This window comes from Mesoplodon mirus (assembly GCF_964341445.2).
Source record: "Mesoplodon mirus genome assembly, chromosome: 8".
NCBI classification, from domain to species: Eukaryota; Metazoa; Chordata; class Mammalia; order Artiodactyla; family Ziphiidae; genus Mesoplodon; species Mesoplodon mirus.
In genome coordinates this window covers 93440488-93459274 of record NC_138984.1, presented here as the reverse complement: position 1 = coordinate 93459274, position 18787 = coordinate 93440488, and the positions used below count along the sequence as shown (strand labels likewise).

Genomic DNA, 18787 nt, shown 5'->3' with positions numbered 1-18787 from the left:
CCTGCAAAATCTCTGATGTATGCCTGTCCCTTTATTTTAAATGTTACTGACTTCATAATAGTATTGCATATAATACTATGCATATACACTCAATGAATACTAAGGAAAAAGTGTGGTAATAATATGTGAGGAGTCCTTCAAACCATTTGGTGCTTAAAAAGTGTCCTCGTATTGAATACTTGAAAAGGCTGGAGAAGTGTAGTCATTCATTCAAGATATGTATTGAATGCCTGCCACAGGCCTGGCACTGTTCTAGAAGCTGGGAATAGAGCACCTAGAATATAGTTGTTGTTCTCATGGAGATTATATTCTAGTGAGAGACAATGAACCAGTACATAAATAAGATGAGATAATTTTAGAGACATAAGTGGATGGAGTGAATAAAACAGAACAATGTAATAGAAGGAAGGCCTTGCTGAAGTCCTCAATGGTGTCTCTACTGTGCTGAGATACAACTGAATTAGGGGAAGAGAGTTCCACACTGAGAGAACAGCAAAGGCAAAAGCCTTGAGATAAGTATGAATTTGACATGTTTGGGAAAGGGAACAGAAGCTTAGATCTTGGGGGGTGTGGTAAGAAGAGGTGATATAAGTTGAGGTTTTGGAAGTAAGCAGGGTCTTAATCGTGTAGTAACTGTAGGCCATGGTAAAGTGTTTGATTTTATTCAGAGTGCAGCGGGAAACGACTATGTGCTGGAATTACATGATAAGATTTGTATTTTTAAATATTTTGCTTTGCTGTCATGTGGAGAACCAAGTATGGGGTGCCTAAGTTGTCTCAGAAAGATCTGTCAAGAGCCATTTGCTGTAGTCTAGATAGATATTGATGGCCTGGACTAGAGTGGGGCAGTGACATACAGAGAAGCAGAAAGATTTGCAGTGTATGCTGGAGGTAGAAACAACAGGACTTGTTAATTGGATGTAGATGGTGAGTGAAAGGAGGAACCATGGAATCACATGCAGTCAGCTCTCCATATCCCCGGGTTCCCCATCTGTGGACTCAACCAGCCACTGCTCAAAAATATTCTAAAAACAAAATTCCTGAAAATTCCCAAAAGCAAAACTTGAATTTGTTGTGAGCTGGCAACTATTTACATAGAATTTACATTGTATTAGGTATTATATGTAATCTAGAGTTGATTTAAAGTTTACGGGAGGGTGTACATAGGTTATATGAGAGTACTACACCATTTTATAAAGGAGATTTGAGCACCGATGGGTTTTGGTATCAACGCAGGGGTTCTGGAACCAATCCCTGACAGATACCAAGGGACAACTGTATTTTCAGGTCTTACTAATGTCCTGTCTTTACAATGAAGCGGTCTCCAGCCACTCTAGCCCCCGTTTGTCTCTCCTTTTGGTACCACAGTTGTTTTTTGAGCTCACAATCAGCTCCAGGTGCTTAGGACACATTAGTGAACAAAACAAAGATCCTGCCCTTGTGGAAGTTATATTCTCTTCTGTACTACTTCTCCATCAGTGCCTGTAATTCACACTAAATTTTATGTCTTTGCATAAGTCTCTAATTACTTCAGATACATTATTTTTGTTCTCCAAATAGATGGTCAGCTTCTTAAGGACCAGGGACCCCTGTAATGTCTAGCTTAGTGCTGGCGGTTGCAAAAAGGAATAGTGAAAATGTGTCTTTTTTATAGATAACTTCTAGTATATAGGCTTGCCTACTTTAAATAAGTAGATTTGTGAAAATCTAAAATTGCAATTCAGATAATTGGAAAGCCAATCATTTTTTCCATTAGAAAGGGATTATTTACTCACTAAAGAGTTAATTTAAAATAAAGGATTCCCCTAATGAATGTAATTAAAAATTTGTTAACAGGTCATTATGTATTTGTCAGGGGATACAGTAAAGGAACTGAAGCTAGAGTATCAGGGGCCACAGTCAATTTTAAATTATGCAAAATGAAGACAAAGAAGCTGAAATTTAGAGTTCTCAGTAAAAAAGAAAAGTTCTGATTTCTAAAAATTCAAGCATATAGACAGCTTTACAGAGAACTTCCATTTTCTAAATTTACATTTCATAATTGACAATTATAAATTGTTTCTTTAACCAGATCACGTTCATGCTGGCAATGAAAGGTAATCATTTGAATACACAAGAAAATTGGCTTTTGGTTATAGCTTTCTAAGTGTGTCTTAAAATATAAAGAAGAAAACAAAATACATGGTTTTCTGTTTTGCAAGGAAGACTGAGCATCTTCATAAACATTCACAGGATATTGACTCCTTTTCAAGACTCCTTATAATAATGTTGGCATTGAAGTGCTATTGCTAGTGTAATGTTCTGTCTAACACATCTGTGGGTTAATTAAGCTTTTTTTTTTTTTTTTTTTTTTGCGGTACGCGGGCCTCTCACTGTTGTGGCCTCTCCCGTTGCGGAGCACAGGCTCCGGACACGCAGGCTCAGTGGCCATGGCTCACGGTCCCAGCCGCTCCGCGGCATGTGGGATCCTCCCGGACCGGGGCACGAACCCGTGTCCCCTGCATCGGCAGGCGGACTCTCAACCACTGCGCCACCAGGGAAGCCCTAATTAAGCTTTTGAGGACCATCCCAGGAATCCAGTGACAATTTATAACTTTTGTTTCTAGGAAAAATGCTTCTGAATTCTAGAATACTAACTTTAAACCCAAGGTTAGGAACACACCCCAATTATTAGGAATCCTCTTAAGCTTGTTTCTATAATTCTCATAATCCATTTACTCTTTGAAGACCATCATAATTATCAATGGGAAAGAAAACCTTTAATCAGGTGGTATACAGCAGCACAGTTCTTATCATGAGAATGCATTGATAGATGTTCCCTTTACCTCATTCATTCATTCAACACATTTATTGAGTGCTTCTCTGGGCAAGGAACTAGGCAAACAGCAATAAGTCAATTCTGGTCTCTAACCCAGAAGAGCTTACAGCTCCTTGGGGAAGAAGACACATATACAATAGAATGTCTTAAGTACCATTAAGGAGGTATAAATGAAATGTATTGCAGATTCAGAGGAGTGGAAGTGGGAAGACTTCCTGGAAGAGATAGCATTTAAAATGCCACTTGAAAATGGAGAGAATTTGAAAGGGGACAGTCAAAGAAGGGCATCCTGGGAAACATGACAGTGTAAACAAAGTGATAGAACTAAGAAAGTGTGTATGTACAAGAACAGGTCAGTGCTTCATGCAGTGAACATTTCTGGAGCAATTACTAGGTGTAAGGTATTGCCTAAGGAACTAGGGACAGAAAAAAAATGAAGACTTGGCTTTTGCCCTTGAAGAATAATTCAGTTTAACATATCTTAGAAAGTGTGAGTAAGGAAATAGTTTTCAGTTAAGTTTGAGGATGGTGATGAATGCTGAACTGAGGTGTTGGAATTGTATTCCGTGAAAGGCTTTGGTGATGATAATAATAATGCTTATTATTCACTAAGTCCTTCTATGTTCTTTGCACTTTAAGAATTTACATGGATTAGTTCCTTCTGGTCTCCTCATGAGATATGAATACTGTTTTATTCCTACTTGTCAGCTGAGAAGACTGGGGCTTAGCAAGTCAATTAATTCCTTTAATGTTGCCCGGCTGGTAAGTAGTAGAGAAGGGATTTGAACAGGTGTATTGGATTTCAGAGCTGATAACTCACTGAGGGGAGCCATGGAAGACATTTGAATAGAAAAATGATTGATTTGAGCTATCCTTCTTAAGAATTCAGTTGACTATGGTGGGAATACGGTGGTTAAAGGATTATGCTAGTGAACAGCTAATGAGAACCTAAATGGAGGTAATGGGTAATGGGTATAAAAAGGGGAAGGTGAGAGAGGTCATGAAGATAACTAACTTGATTTAGGATCAGGGAAGAGGGAAAAGTAAAATACAGCTTCAAGTTTTAGAGTCTGTGGTGCCTGGAAGTCTCATGGTGCCAGGCAGTGAAATAAAGACCACCAAAGGAGGAACATCTCTTGGGGAGGTAGCAGGGGGCTGGACTGACTAGCTTAATTTTGTACAAGTTGAAGTTGAGGTGCCAATGGGATACAGGTGTGAAGGGTCCAGCAGGTGGTTGGAAATAACAAAAGTTGAGCTTAGAAAAGAGGTGTTTCAGATATGGGATCATATTTTATCGATGGTACAGGGGTCAAGGAAGACTGATAAAGGACTTCAAAGTCATACATTTATTAGGCTGGAGAAATCAGAAGCCAAATCATAGGATTTGTGAAGTGAAGGGATAGTAAAAAAGAAAAAAAAAGTGAAAAAGGAAGTGTAGGCTGCTCTAAAAGGAATTAAAAGTTAAGGGAAAAGAGAGTAGTTGGTAGACTAAGAGGCTAATAGGAATGAGGAAAGTCTTCTTTGTTTTCCTTAAGAATGGAATGACTAAAGATGGTGACTGATGGACTAAGATCTTGGAATTGGTGGGGCTGCATTAACTCAAGGGCATATGTGATAGGTTAGCTGGGTGAGGGATGCCTGGTGCCTCCTTCAGATTCATCCAGACTCTTCCAGTCCTTTAGATCACCACTCAAATGCCACTGCTCTGCTAATAAGCCTTTGTCTCTCCCATAGTTTTTCCCATAGAGGCTTAAATGCTCCTTATCCCTTTCTCCTATTGCTCTTAGTACATACATCCATGGACCAGTGGTTCTCAAACATCAGAGTGTTTCAGATCACCTGGAGGGCTGGTTAAAACACAGATTGCTGGGTCCCACCCCCAGAGTTTGTGATTCTGTAGGTCTGGGATGGAGTCTGGGAATTTGCTTTGCTAACAAGTTCTTGGGTGATGCAGATGCTGCTGGTCTGGGGGCCACACTTTGTATACTACTGAACTAAACTAAGGACCTATGAGAGGCACACATCAAGGATTTGGGAGCTTTACGATAAACTAGTGTGCCAGACCTGGAAATGTTCTAGAAAAATACTCCAGGAATCAGGCATGATTTAAGTGTAAGCAAAAAAGAATGGAATATTTTGCCTAGCTCTGTGAAAGAAAAATACTTCAAAGGAAGCATCAACATAATCCCTACTGAGCAAAGAGTTTTCTTTGGAGAGGTCTATCGTAGGTATAGATTTTTTTAAATAAAATAGAAAACAAAGTGAAAACCACAGCAGTGACTATAATTTTATTTTAATCATGAAGAACTAAGTATTACATGAGCAAGAAGTGCACAATTATTATTTGGGGGAAAATAAGTATAGAGCTCCCATACTGTGTTCCATTTAGAGTCTTATGTTGTTATTATTCATAACAACTGAGGCCTAGAGCTATGTGCCGTTTCTAAGAGCTGGTTTTATAATTATCATTTTGATTGCCACATGTAATTATTCCCTTAGGTTTACCTGTCCCTGAGAGTTACTGTGCAAATCTGACTTAAGTAGATATACCAAATCTCTGAATTTGGGTGGGTGTAATTTGTTCTGTACATCATCACTAAGGTGTTGGCCATGGTTGACAAATATGCTAAAAGTTGCACAACCAAACTGCAAAATCCTTCCCGACATTTGCAAACATCAGTCATTTTAAGTTTCATTCAGTCAAATGCCCACTAAGCTAATGCAACAGTATCAGTGACAATCAGCTTAGAAGAAGCAAAACAACCATTTGGTCACAGCCACACTGTATAGCCTGGATATATCAGAAGACTTATTCTGATCATATGGTCAGAGGCCACTAGATGGAGAGTGAAATTAGTTAGGTATAGGAATAAGTGTATCATTTCAGTTCCAAGCCCACATAACTGCTAATTTCACCATGGTAATTCCCCCATATAACTGAAATTAGATTTTTGAGTGGAAATGCATAAACATCCCTATTAATGTTAAAAACATCAAATTATCTGCTTCAGTCTTTTTGAATTGCATGTTGTGAATCTTTATTTAAAACCTAAAACTCCACAGAAAAGAAATTCTCTAGGTCTAATGGTATATGCAAATAAATTACTTGGGACTAGCAGAATATAAATAAAGTTCACATTTTGACAACATATTCCTTTTTTAAATAAAAATCAATTTCAAAATAAAGATTTAGTTGCCCACCTAGAAAAGAAAAAAACAATCCCCTTAAGTTTGAGTGATACTAAAAATTCCAGACTGTTATTATAATAAGTACATATTCTGAGAGAATTAAATTGCTTTGTTGGAAAGTAGAGGTGGGTGTCAGATTATTTGATTTCATTTTTACCGTGGCAAAGTAGTAGTTACTGAGTAGCTGGAAAATACTCAGAAAAATTACATGAAAGAAAGTAACTTGTCAGTCTTTTAGGATATATTTGGTTCAGTGTCATCAGAAGGTAGTCTGCCCTCTCCCTGGAATCAAGTTGCAAACGCTATCCTCAGTAGTAATTAGAGCTAAGCGGCAATTACAGAACGTATGATTTGTTCAGACGCACTGCCTGTCGGCTGTTTCCTAGCTCCACATTTCACAGGAGCACTAGGTTGAAATGATGGAATTATTTCTCTCACAGTGTACTGCCTCGTACAGTGTTCGAATGCTGAAGTGAACGTGGATTGTAATCTTAAAAACCAAGGTAAGCACTGCTGGCCGATCAGCTTTTACACCTCAGGGAACTCTTTCATGAAGTTTATGACAAAAATGTAAAACAGTTAAAGTCAATTTTAGAAAAGGGAAAAAGTATCTGAGTTAGAGCAAATAGAATTTTGCTAATTTCGTGACTCCCCTGCCCAAGGTCATCTTGGTTTTTCTAACTTGTTTTTATTTAAATTGTAGTACTGGGTCACTTTGCTAAGTATAATAAAGATGTGACAGACTTCCCACATTTCCTTTGTCTTTATGAACTACAGTTCCTTTTTCTTTTGATGTTTGTCTCACATTTTTACTAGGTAAAAATAAGATTTATGTTTAATCCAAGTATGTTAGAACGCGCTCTCTCTTTTCTGTTCTCTTCAGGAAGTATATTTAAGCAGATGGTTGTACATGCTCAAGAATTCACATTCAGACAGACAGGACAGTGGCTGGTAGCCTGTAATAAAATTGAGTGACATGGGTGATTTATACTCTTGTCACATGATTTTTATGATAGACACATTTCAAGCTTTTAATGTTCTATCTAGTTCAAATCAAAACTCAATGGCTTCATGTTTATTTAGACCTTTGGACATAGAAATCTCTCTGGAAACCAGGTAAGTTTAGCTCCTCAAGAGGGAGTATTGTCTGTCATGAGGATAGATGTATTTTGTATGTATACAATAGATATTTGTGAAATTATTTTTATTTTAATATTATCACTTCAGTTCTCCCCACCTAAAAAACCCTTTTTCTTTCAATTTTGCCATTTTTAAACGTGAATAAATATTACTGTTAGAAACTTAGAAGCTCTTGGCAGTAGGAAGATGTTTTTATCTCATTGTCTCCAGTGAGATTTCAGGTGGTTTGGGAAATACTGAAAACGTATCAGCTTCTTTTATTCTACCTCATTTGTGGATTAGGGGTGTAAACACTCAGGGTTCAGTAGATTCTTGCAAAAACTGAGTAAATTAAGGCCAGTGTGCATTAATTTTTCCAAGGTCCTAGAGACCCTGTATTGTGGGACCTCTTAGCAGACGCTGTTGATCAGTGTCGTTATCCCTATTAGGCTAGTACCTGATTTTGGAAGAAATTTTTTTCTAGCCCTGGGTCCATAATTGGCTTCATTTTGTATATTTGCTTTGTCATGGAGTTATTTATCCCTGAACATCATTTTTTCGTCAGCAAAACGTGGGATGATCGTAAGCCATGTAACAGTTTTGAAGTCTACTTAATATACGTAAAATGACCTTGTGCTCCTCAATGAAAAGTTATAGTATTTGTATAACCCAGGACACTGATGATGAATTTCTATAAAGATATACCATTAAATTCTATGGTGGATTTAAGTTCTTAACTTGCCCCATTCTGTCATGCGGGTGGCAGGCACTATCATGTAAGCACATGTGAAACAATCCTCAGTTGTTGCAACTGACCTGACAGCTTGAGACATAACTGGAGATACGGCCTTAATTTAATTGTTTTATCTTGTTATGGGGACAAACTCATCTTGATATTAGCAAAATCTTGCTGTTAATCTTCTGATTTATAGAAGCAAATATTGAAAATGAAATTAATACAATATAACTGCAAAACAAGGCAAATGACAAATTTTAAGAGTGCTTTCTAGTTCCCCAGCCGTATTGTGGTGAGAGACAGAGACAAAGAGATGAGAGAGACAGACAGGCACATACACATACAGAGACAGAGAAAGAAAATGCCAGAGACATCAGAGAGCTAAGAGAGATGAGAGAGGCAGAAAAGAGAAACAGGTGGAATGTGGGAGACTAGGGACACAGAGCAGGATAAGAGAGAGAGGAAGTGGGTGGTGGAGAAAAAAAGAGACACAAGTCAATCAGAGTTTGAAAATAGAGATTGTGCAATTTGAGAACTTTGGATTCTTTTGCATTTTCTTTAACTGAAATTTCAACACACTTTGTCATTTTAAATGCGTTGAGCACCAGGTTCACTTTTATGAATGTTTGCTTTCCATTTGTTTCCTTTAAAGCAAAGGGAGCTTAAAAGGCTGTTTGAAGTTCAGAAGAGACCAAGAGTGAAAACAAATGTTCTTCTAAAAGAAAATATTTCTATTTCTTTGTTGCCTTAGAAAGCAAATCACTGAAAAGGAAAATGATGAGTGCTGTGATTAAATTCTCTACTTTCCATGTGGCTCCTTATTAAAAAATCATTATGTCTTTGACTTTTGGTGTTCACAGGGGGAATGAGAAGGAGTCATTTGGGAAGCCAAAAAGAAATTCCAAAGAATAAAAACATTATAAAGGTATGAGAATAAACATGATACACAGGGACAGGCACAATCATTTATGATATATCACTTCCAATGCAGAAAATCCTTGGACATTCACCAGAGGGCCTTATCTGATGCTGTTTTGAATATCACTAGTGCCCCAGAAGCTGCCTGCATGACTGAAGCAAGTAGCATCCATTTCTAGGATGTCAGGACAGTGGCAGAGTTCCAAGAGACCAGGCCAGGGATTGGCCATTCTGTTTAATACCCACTAAAGACCCTTTGGAGTGCAAGCATCCCTGGATCACAAGACTCTCCATGTTTCTCAGGATAAGGGTGTCTCCCAGTTGTCCAGCTCCTTTGTTTGAAGGACTTAGATGCCCTGCTTAATTAGGTTGTTCCTACTGATACAGTTTTTGCTCTGGTCTACTTCATTCTATACAGATTTCTGCCAAACAATTGAAGATGAAAAAGAAGAAAATCATTTTATGAGTGAGATGTTAGGAAATTCCAAATAAGGCATTGGTGCCAATTCTAATCCACTTGGCAAAATTCAGCCAAACTTACACCACTCTTCTTTTCCTCTCCAAATCCGCCTCATCCTTTTCCCCATTCTAACCCCACTGTCTCCCCATTACCCACAATTTCTGCTCACCCTATCCCTCGCATGGCCAGATTCATCACCCCATACCAGGTTGCCACAGGGATGGAATGGTGGCTTTCATGCTGCTTGCACAGCAGCCCTGGCTGCCAGGTGGGAGCCATCTCTACTGCTCCTGGATAAAAATGGCTTCTTGGCTGATAGAGGACCAAGAGTGGCCTCGTCTATGACAGTCACTATGTAATCATTATAATACTCCACTAGGATTTTTTCTGAATTCTCTATGGTACATTATAATTATGGTGGTCATGAGATATGCATGCAAAAAAGGAAAAGGATTTTAACACAGTTTTTGCTCTTCTCTTTATTCCCAATTTGTGTTTTCTAGGAGCCTATTACTTTAAAAAAAATTTTTTTTAATATGGGCAACAGCTTTTGAATAGCTTTGAAATGTCTGGTTAATATTTAAGCTAAGGAAACCTCTTTTCTCTACGAAGGTGGGAGTAGAGAACACTGGCAGAGCAAATATTAACTTTGTTTCTTTAAATTGGGGGAGTTTCTGTGAGAAAAATATCTTTTTAAAAGGACCGTTAAGTAAACCAGTATTCTTCTTTTCTTTCCCCATCTTTGGTTCTTAAATGTAAACAGCCTAGACACAGAATGCAAAACTGAAATTCTCTGAAACTAGGGGGCAAAACATTTGGTGTCCCAGAGCTAGAATTTATAGCAGCAGCTGGGTGTGCTGACCTCCTGAGTTGTTGTATGCAGCCCCTGCAGTCTGGCCCTTCCTGTGAGCTGTCCCCATAAGGCCCTGCTTCTTTCATCTGTTCCAGTAGAAGGTCAGTTGCCATTGCTTGGAAAAATGTGTCTTTTCAGATAGCATTTTTGTTGCACTTCTGATAGAGCTTTGGTATAAAAGCCACCAACAGAAATGTGTGTACCTCCTCCTGTGAAGCTATTTGAATTAGTTATATTGATCCAAACAGTATGGTTAAAAGCATAGTTTGAATGAATTTTGCTTCTCTCTTTTTTTCCCCATTGGGAATACTAAAATAATTATTTTAAATTAGGTGTTGTAATCAATCTGCTGCTGCTCTTTAAAAGGGAAAGAATGTTGGCTCTTGGCCAGATTAGATTTTCTCTTTCATTTAATTTCTTCCAGTATTCATATTAATAAAACCATTAAAATTAAAATCTCATTTAAAAATGAGTACTTCTAAATTTCAGTCTATATACAAAAAGAAAACAGACTAAATACTAATCTATTTAAATTTTTAAAGAAGATAAAGACTTCAATATATGATTCTTGTACATCTTTGATTGTATAGACAAGTATTTGAAATAGTGTCTCTGGGCAATGAGCTCTAAATTTGATTCCTACCATCAGTCAGGTACCATGCTGGATTAAGTTCTCCTAATCCCATTTTTCTCATATAAGATGAAGGGTGGATTCCTAAATTATGTTTACTGCTAAAATTTTATGAACTATAGTTCCTCTAGAAATATTCAGCAGTTTGAGAAACATAGTTCTCTTTCCTAGGAAAGCCTGTAGTTTTAGGAAGGTTTCTAAAATAAGTCAGTCATACTGCCATTATGTCCCTAGCATGCTGTAAAGGGAGAGCAAAGAGTTCCTCTGAAACCAAAAGAGGCTTCAGATTTCAAGAAAGCATCTTGACGCCATAGACAGGAGTCACTGGGCAAATGTAGGTCAGGACCATCTCCCTACGTCTTTTTGCCAGAAAATTTCGTCAGGCTCCTGACCTCCCAATCCAGTCTCGACCTCAGACAATTTTAGTAAAGCCCTGTCTGGAGATAATTTTGGCTTCTCTAAAGACTTAGTAATTTAGGAACTAAGCACATGACATTCCCTTTTGATAAGTTAGGTGTATTAAGAACTATTTCAAAAAACTTGACAAAGCATTTGTCAGAACTCTGTTTTCTCTTCTTTGAGTTTCCTTCTTTTCACGAGCATGCTTAATAATATTGGGTAACAAGTGAAGAAAACTGTAACAGAGAAAACTTATTTAAATTCAGTTTAAAGAAGACAATTGGTTCTTAAGACTTTTTTGTGAACCAATTATCTTCTTTACTTAAATTCTGAAATTCTCAGACTTTTCAATGCTGCTTTAAAAAAGGATTGCAGCTAATGAAGTATGTCACATGTTTAATCAAACTGTATTTTGTACTCTATAGTAAATAACATTTAAATATAAGAAACATTTAAATAACATTGAAATATAAGAAATTTAAATATAAGAAATAACATTTAAATATAAGAAACAGTGCATGGACAAACTATTCAGATGTAAATGAACCACCACTGGGCTATAGGTATTCTATTGCTATACATCCAAAAAGTCATTCATTGCATCTTAGTGAAAGATTCATCAATTTGTGTAAAAGCTGGCGTACTACCACTAACCCAAAGGACATTGTGGCTTAAATCATGATGTTTCACTGCTGGGTTTTTTTTTTTTCTTCTTTTTTTTTTTTTTGCGGTACGTGAGCCTCTCACTGTTGTGGCCTCTCCCGTTGCGGAGCACAGGCTCCGGATGCGCAGGCTCAGCGGCCATGGCTCATGGGCCCAGCCGCTCCGCGGCACGTGGGATCTTCCCAGACCGGGGCACAAACCCGCGTCCCCTGCATCAGCAGGCGGACTCTCAACCACTGCGCCACCAGGGAAGCCCTTCACTGCTGATTTTGATGCAGCACTTCATTATTGCTTATAAACTTCAGGGTGGTACTCAGAAGAATTTATTTTTAAAGTCAACATTCTGCCAGAATGCTGCTGCTGCTGGAGCACTTTGGAGGGAACCCTGAACTGCCCCAGGGGAGATTCAGGCACAAAATTTGTTAAGATTTTACAGACTCAGAGTTCTAGATATACTTTTTTCTCTTTGGCATCCCTGGATTCTATGTCAGTCTCCTCTAGCCACTTATGAAATGCAGCAAGGAAATATCAGCATTAAAAGGAACTTTTATTTTCTCACAAGTCATTTTGAGCAAAATCAAGCTGGCAGTAGAGAAAAGAACTTAAGAAAACATATTTATCTTAAAATTACGCAAACTTGAGAGTATTTCAAGATGTTCTTCTTGTTGAGGAATTTTGCCTCTATGTGTCACAGTAGTTTACTAAAGTTAATAACATTGAATATATCACTTTTCAAAACTTTCTATTGAAATGTAACAAACAGAAAAGTGCACATAAATGTACAGTTGAATGAATGTATACAAACATACACACCTGTGAAACTAGCACTAAGATCTAATAAAAGAACATTTCCAATATCCTAGAAGTCCCTTTCATGCTCCCTTCCAGTCACTGCACCCTAACCTTATCCTACCCTTCCTACAAAACTCACCATAATCCTAACTACGGCATAGATTAGTTTTGCCTGATTGTGTACTTTAAATAAATGGTATCATACAGCATGTTGATGTATGTTCCTCTATTTTAGTTATTTTTCTCGACATTACAAGGTTTATTCATTGTTTCATGTCACCATATACCATTTTTTCTTATTGCTATATTCCATTATGTGAATGTCAGGTTGTGTGAAGATAACAGAATTGTTCTTTCTATTGTTGATTAGTTAATTGGCCAGTTTTCAATTTGGGGCTATTATATATAGTATTGCTATGAACTTTCTCATACAGATCATTTCTGTTAGCTATATACTTGGAAGTAGAATTGCTGAGTCATAGATTAAGTGTATATTCAGTTTTAGTAGACATTGCTAAATCGTTTTTCAACGTAGTTATAACAATTTACACTTCAGATTAGAGCTCTGGTTGCTCCATACCCTTGTCAGCACTTGGTAATCTCTGTCTTTCTTCACTGGAACCATCCTTGTGGGTATGTAGCAATATCTCGTAGGTTAATGCATATCTCTAATGACTAATGAAGTTAGGTGCTTTTTCATATGTTTACAGGCCATTTTAGTATCTACTTTTGTGAAGTGTCCATTCAAGTCTTTCGCCCAAATTTCCTACTGCGTTGTCTTTGTCTTACTGATCTGTAGGAGTTCTTTATTCTAAATTCAAGTCCTTTGTCAAAATACATATATTGTGAATATCATCTAATACTCTCTGGATGGCCTTTTCATTCCCTTGATCATGTCTTATCCTTACATTCGTATTCTTAATAGAGTATATTTGTCATTTTTTTCTTTTATGATTAGCACTTTTTGTTTCCTATTTAAGAAACCTTTGCTTACTCCAAGGGCACAAAGATGTTCTGCTTTTCTCTTTACTGTTTACCTTCTGATCCAGAAACACTAAGAACTCCTGAGTGCCTGAACAAGTTTTAAATTTTAATACATTCTATATTTCTATGCTTTTTGCTTTGCAGTTCCCTTCACCATTCTCCCATACCCACCTCTCAAAATACTAACCATTCCTCAGGCTTGTCTTAAGAGATACTTCACCTATGGAAATATTTATGAACCCAGCTCCTAACCAGATCTAATTTCTTTCTCTCTTGAACTTCCTTAAAATTTTGTTGATGATATATGATGACTGACATATCCTGCCTTTTATAAGTATTAATGGATTTAACTATTTTTGCTCTCCAAGGATATGGCATAGTGTCACAGGGGTAGGAATAGTTCATAACTACAGTAACGGAAACTTAATGAACACTTGCTAGGTGTCAGGCACAGGGTTAAGTACTTTGTATAGAAAAATCTCACTTAGTTCTCCTACCAGTCCTATAATGCAGGTCCTCGTATTTTCCCCAATTTATAGAAAAGAAAATAGAGGTATATAGAAGTAAAATCACTTGTCTAAGGTCCTGCAACAGGAAAGTAGTGGACCTGAAAGTCATCTGTTTTCTCCTGAATTGGTGCTTTTAATGTGTATAAGACAGCAGCCTGAAGGACATGCCATAGTATCATGGTTATCCCAGACCTCTATGAAAATAAAAAGGATTGATTCATTCTCAAATTGAGGCTAGAAATTATATCTGCCTAGACATTCACAGTACCCATTACTAAATTAAAAGCTCCAAGAGGTTTTGCAGAAAAAAACCATTTCAAACTTCCATGAAACCAACATTTTCTATATGTATTTGATGACAGAATCTTTTTCACGTAACAACTTTATAAATAGCCTACTTTTTGGAATGATTGCATGGGCTTTAGAGTCAAACAAACAGGAGTTTGGACCCAGACCCTACCATATATTGTGATCTTAATCTCTCCAAGCCTTACCTTTCTCAACTGTAAAATGGGAATAATAATACAAACCTCATAGAATTGTGTTATAATTTAATAAAATAAGGGACACAGGGCTTCCCTGGTGGCACAGTGGTTGAGAGTCTGCCTGCCGATGCAGGGGACACGGGTTCGTGCCCAGGTCCAGGAGGATCCCACATGTCGCGGAGCGGCTGGGCCCGTGAGCCATGGCCGCTGAGCCTGCGCGTCCGGAGCCTGTGCTCCACAACGGGAGAGGCCACAACAGTAAGAGGCCCGCATACCGCAAAAAAATAAAAAATAAAAAAATAATAGTAAAATAAAATAAGGGACACAAATCACTTAGCACAGTACCTGGCATAGAGTAGAATCTCACTAAATGGTAGTTTTTATTTTCTTACCTTCTCTTAGTAAGTAAAATAAATTCTGTCTGACTCAGTTTATATTCCCTGTAACTGTCAGCACCGTGCCTTGTACAGTTGGTCCCCCATAAGTGTTTACTAAATTAAATAATACTATTATTTGGGGAAGGTTATTTTTAGATAAATATATTCTTATAGAGAATTTAAAAAATCTTATATATTTTAGTTATCTCAGCATCAATACTACATTAAGCTCAAATGAAAGTTTTAATGAATTCCCAGTTGCAAAGGAGATCCAACATTTTAAATCTCTTAGTTTGATGGTAAAATGTTTCTATCTACAGCTAGAGAATGTGTGTATGTAACTGAGGTATTTTCAGATATTCAATTTGGTTACCATGGCATGTAGTAAAAAGCAGAATTAAGTAGTCAGATTGCCTGGGTTTGAATCCTGACTCCTCCTTGTACAAACTGTATGAAATTGGGCTTAACCTCTTGGTGCCTCAGTTTGTCATCTATAAAACAGGGCTAGTAATAGTACCTTGTTCATTGGGTTATTAGAAGTATATTTGTATATGTACTTGCACATATACTCATTTAATATACAGAAATGATTATATACTTTATATATAATATTAACATATAAATGATATATGATAAAAATATATAAATATATAATTTAATATATAAAAATGAGTATATATGGATATGTTATATATTTATATGTGTATATGCATATGTAATGTGCTTAGGGTAGTGCCTGGTATATGCACTATAAAAATGTTATCTCTGTTATTATGTTGTGTGGCCTTTTCAGAAGCACAACACTTTATCAGTCACATAAACTATTCACCTTTCTCCCACACTTCACTTCTTGTTTTTCTCACACGGCAGACTGATAAAAATGGAAATAGTGAGAGAAGGGGTGGAGGAGATGCTGGTTGGTGACTGTCTGGTAAGAGGGAAAGTTACTCCGTATAAGGCACAACAAAGCTGGAATAGCAATAAAAAGAGAAATCTGAGTTTAGTGGAAAATCTGAAATGCCACTCATTTTAATTTCTTTAAAGAAATCTTTGGGAGTTCTATAATCGACATTGTCTCTGCCTAATAGATTTTTATAGTATGTGAAGTTTTTTATTTCAGTACTCACTGAAGCAAACATACATAATAACAGCATTGGAAGAAACTCCTGCTGCAGGATATATTGTAGACTGTATGCACATTTGATCTCATTCTGTAAATGCTTCTCCATGCAGATTTTCTGTGACTTTGGCATACTCTCCTTTCTAAGAATGAGATGTTTTGTTTGTTTGTGTTTTGGTACCTAAAGAAAGCCTTAAAGTTATAACCTAAGTAGACCTTCAAAGGTCTATTCCTTAGGGTCAAGACTACAGCAATCATTTCAAGTGTCCTCAATAGAGGTTTTATTGTGCTGGATTATGACATAATCCACTGACATAGTAAGGCACCTATTATGTTACAGAGGCAGTTGGCTGAAATAAGTTTTCTTTATGACCATAGTGGTGAGTTGCCCTTCACATATTGTTGGTTTCATAGCTGTAGATGAATACAACTTGGATTTTACCATCAAAATGAAATTTATGGGAGAAGGTTAATTGCATGCTTATGGGAGAATATACGGATGTGTGGAATTTCCATGAGAGTGGTGACTGTTAGATCTTTGGGGTATGGATGTTTGTACATGTGTGTTTAATTTTAGTACAGGGATTTTGATAAATATATATACATTAGGGCCTCCCTGGTGGCGCAGTGGTTGAGAGTCCGCCTGCCGATGCAGGGGATACGGGTTCGTGCCCCGGTCTGGGAGGATCCCATATGCTGCGGAGCGGCTGGGCCCGTGAGCCATGGCCGCTGAGCCTGCGCATCCGGAGCCTGTGCTCCGCAACGGGAGAGGCCACAACAGTGAGAGGCCCGCGTACCGCAAAAAAAAAAAAAATATATATATATATATATATATATATATATATATATATACATTAACTGATATAAAAAGCCTTATTTTCAAATAAGGTGGAGAACTATTATAAATCAATTTATTATGACACATACAAGATTATATCCTATGCTTTGAAACAGAAATACATATAGGAAGGATTTTACATAATATTGCCAAATCCTTGGTACAAACGACAGAGGGTTGGCTCTTTTCCATGAGAACAGCAATGTAATGGGAACATTTTACCACGCTTTGTGTTGAAATACCTACTCATTATATTTTCAATCTTTTTTTCCTCAGTGAGTACTTGAGTTTTAGAGAGATTAAGCATTTTCTATCAGGGTGCAATGCATTTTGGCCCAATTTCTGCTTGTATCTCCCACTGAGTTTTGGGCATCCCGAGGTGAGGAGAAATATTCCCCAGCAGCAACAGCAGCAGCAAAATCTGGAAAAGGTGACAGAGGGATCAAAGCCCAAACTAACCTGTGGAAAAAGTGCAGTTTATTCCCACTCATTTTCCACTTGCAAAAACGTCCTTTGAAGCAATCAGTTTTGGTGAAGTGGTATTAAAAAGCAGGTTTTAAAAGTGAAAACAGCAAGGTTGAAGTGAGGGAATTGATGAAAGCATAGTTTATATATATATATATATATTTTTTTTTAACATCTTTACTGGAGTATAATTGCTTTACAATGGTGTGTTAGTTTCTGCTGCATAACAAAGTGAATCAGCTATACATATACATATATCCCCATATCTCCTCCCTCTTGCATCCCCCTCCCACCCTCCCTATCCCACCCCTCTAGGTGGTCACAAAGCACAGAGCTGATCTCCCTGTGCTATGCAGCTGCTTCCCACTACCTGTCTGTTTTACATTTGGTAGTATATATAAGTCCATGCCACTCTCTCACTTCGTCCCAGCTTACACTTCCCACTTCCAGTGTCCTCAAGTCCATTCTCTACATCTGCGTCTTTATTCCTGTCCTGCTCTTAGGTTCTTCATAACCTTTTTTCCCCCATATATATGTGTTAGCATAAAGTATTTGTTTTTCTCTTTCTGACTTACTTCACTCTGTATGACAGACTCTAGGTCCATCCACCTCACTACAGATAACTCAATTTCGTTTCTTTTTATGGCTGAGTAATATTCCATTGTATATATGTGCCACATCTTCCTTATCCATTCATCAGTCAATGGACACTTAGGTTGTTTCCATGTCCTGGCTATTGTAAATAGAGCTGCAGTGAACGTTGTGGTACATGACTCTTTTTGAATTATGGTTTTCTCAGGGTATATGCCTAGTAGTGGGATTGCTGGGTCGTATGGTAGTTCTATTTTTAGTTTTTTAAGGAACCGCCATACTGTTCTCCATAGTGGCTGTATCAATTTACATTCCTACCATCAGTGCAAGAGGGTTCTCTTTTCTCCACACTCTCTCCAGCATTTATTGTTTGTAGATTTTTTTGATGATGGCCATTCTGACGGGTGTGAAGTGGTACCTCGTTGTAGTTTTCATTTGCATTTCTCTAATGATTAGTGATGTTGAACATTCTTTCATGTGTTTGTTGGCAATATGTATATCTTCTTTGGAGAAATGTCTATTTAGGTCTTCTGCCCATTTTTGGATTGGGTTGTTGGTTTCTTTGATATTGAGCTGCATGAGCTGCTTGTATATTTTGGAGATTAATCCTTTGTCTGTTGCTTCACTTGCAAATATTTTCTCCCATTCTAAGGGTTGTCTTTTCGTCTTATTTATGGTTTCCTTTGCTGTTCAAAAGCTTTGAAGTTTCATTAGGTCCCATTTGTTTATTTTTGTTTTTATTTCCGTTTCTCTAGGAGGTGGGTCAAAAAGGATCTTGCTGTGATTTATGTCATAGAGTGTTCTGCCTATGGTTTCCTCTATGAGTTTTATAGTGTCAGG

General features: G+C 37.4%; 1 protein-coding gene across 2 annotated transcripts in view; it reads left to right on the top strand.

Moving 5' to 3' along the window:
* ZNF385B (zinc finger protein 385B) overlaps positions 1–18787 on the top strand; it is a 334017-nt gene that overhangs the window by 220903 nt on the left and 94327 nt on the right. Inside the window, exon 1 of one of the 2 annotated variants that reach the window (XM_082629828.1) lies at positions 6069–6510. The exons of the other annotated variant lie outside the window; for it this stretch is intronic. The gene's annotated coding sequence lies outside the window, so the exon portion shown is untranslated. Of the gene's footprint in view, positions 1–6068; positions 6511–18787 lie in introns of those variants that run through there. 2 annotated transcript variants of the gene reach the window in all.